The 2,105-nt window shown below is 42.6% G+C and overlaps 1 non-coding gene across 1 annotated transcript; it reads right to left on the bottom strand.

Annotated features, from left to right (window-relative positions):
• Positions 1–1,779: 1,779 nt before the first annotated feature.
• TRNAN-GUU lies at positions 1,780–1,851 on the bottom strand. The gene has a single exon. It is a non-coding gene; the product is annotated as a tRNA-Asn (tRNA).
• Between the last annotated feature and the right edge of the window lie 254 nt (positions 1,852–2,105).

Genomic DNA, 2,105 nt, shown 5'->3' with positions numbered 1-2,105 from the left:
GAAATAGTTGTGATTAACTTTACTTAAAAATGAGCATAAATGCTTATTTTTAATGACTTATTACAATTCAGAAACAAATAGAAAAAAATAAATATAGCAGAAAAGAAAAAAAACTATATAAAAAACTACTCAGAAATAAATAGAAGCAAAAATAGTTGTGATTAACTTTACTTAAAAAATGAGCATAGATGCTTATTTTTAATGACTTATTACAACTCAGAAATAAATAGAAAAAAATAAATATAGCAAAAAAGAAAAAAAACTATATAAAAAACTGCTCAGAAATGAGCATAGATGCGCTTATAGAGAAAATTCAACCTAAATTCTTAATGAATTTTTACTAATTTCAGAGAAATTCATATGAATTTAAATTTAATTTCCTGTATAAGGGCATCTATTTTCATTTTGAGAGGAGCTCAACAAAGGGAGAGAGGGAGGGGCTTATAAACCGGTCTGATTCCCCTTCGGTTGGCGAGGTGGGACTAAACTCTTACCGCACCGAGGGCCAACCCTTTAGTCCCGGTTGGTGGCTTGAACCGGGACTAAAGGGCAGACTTTGGTCCCGGTTCGTCCCACCAATCGGGACCAATGGTGGTGGGCCAGGAGCGAGGCGCATTGGTCCCGGTTCGTCCAACCAACTGGGACCAAAAGGTCCAGACGAACCGGGACCAATGGCCCACGTGGCCCGGCCGGCCCCCGGGGCTTGAACCGGGTCCAATGCCCCCATTGGTCCCGGTTCTGGGTTGAACCGGGACTAATGGGCTGACCTGGCCTGGACCATTGCCCCCTTTTCTACTAGTGTGGAAGTGTAGTGATGTATGCAGCTGAGGCATCCTACCGAAAGAACGATTTGAATCTTGTTCCTACACGGCCTGATCAAATCGATCAAGCACTTGCCATCTATCTTCATTGTTCAACTCTTTGATGAAAAGATGAAAAAACCAAAAAAAAAGCTCTGCCCTTCCATCTCTTGGATAGATAGAGAGGGAGGGCAGAGGCCTTTGGTGTCCCTTTCAGTCAAGAATTGGGGCTTCGCAATTACTAGCCAATATTTATCTCATGCCTTTCCTCGTTCATGGTTCGATATTCTGGTGTCCTAGGCATAGAGGAACCACACCAATCCATCCCGAATTTGGTGGTTAAACTCTACTGCGGTGACGATACTGTAGGGGAGGTCCTGCGGAAAAATAGCTCGATGCCAGAATGATAAAAAGCTTAACACCTCTTATTTGACTTTTTCACTATTTTGAAATAAGAAAAAGATCCAAATCTAAAATGCAAAGGTCGTCTTATTCAAAACCTCAATCATCACATCCCCTCTCTCCCACTTCACACCTCGGAACACACTGTTCTTATAGAGAGAAAGGCGCTTTCCCATCTTCTTAACCTGAAATGAAGGGGTGCCCCCGGGAAGAGATCCAGTGGAGACAGCTGGGCCTGTAGCTCAGAGGATTAGAGCACGTGGCTACGAACCACGGTGTCGGGGTTCGAATCCCTCCTCGCCCACAGCCTTCCAAAGGGGGAAGGGCCTTTACTTTCCCCCTGAGGGTAGGAAAATCATGATTGGGATAGCGGACGTAAAGCTATTGAACTTAGGTATGCTCTTTCCTTTTGTCGAAGTGGAATCGTAGAACAGAATGTGATACGATGAGATAGAATGCAATAGAAATAGAAACAAGGATAGCGAACGGGTTACCTACTCCTGAGGGTCAAAGCAAGCCCTTTAATTCAATTCTTTATTCTTACATTAAAATTCTTACATTAAAGAATGAATAAAATCTCCCCAAGTAGGATTCGAACCTACGACCAGTCAGTTAACAGCCGACCATTCTACCACTGAGCTACTGAGGAACAAGGGGGGATTCGACCTCCTAGGGTTCAACTCCCGCTCTCAACCCATGAACAATATGAGTCTGAAGCTTCTTTCGTAACTCCCATAATTTCTTCGTAGTGGCTCCGTTCCATGCCTCATTTCATAGGGAAGCCCAAAGTGGCTCTATTTCATTCTATTTCACTTCCTAGCAGTTCTTATCACTTAATATCCATCCCTTTGGTCTTATTGACATAAGAGATGTCATTTATAGTCTATCTCTTTCTATATATGG

The sequence above is a fragment of the Triticum dicoccoides genome, chromosome 6B (assembly GCF_002162155.2).
Source record: "Triticum dicoccoides isolate Atlit2015 ecotype Zavitan chromosome 6B, WEW_v2.0, whole genome shotgun sequence".
NCBI classification, from domain to species: domain Eukaryota; kingdom Viridiplantae; phylum Streptophyta; class Magnoliopsida; order Poales; family Poaceae; genus Triticum; species Triticum dicoccoides.
The sequence above is the reverse complement of the archived record's forward strand: the minus strand, read 5'-3'. Positions and strand labels throughout refer to the sequence as shown.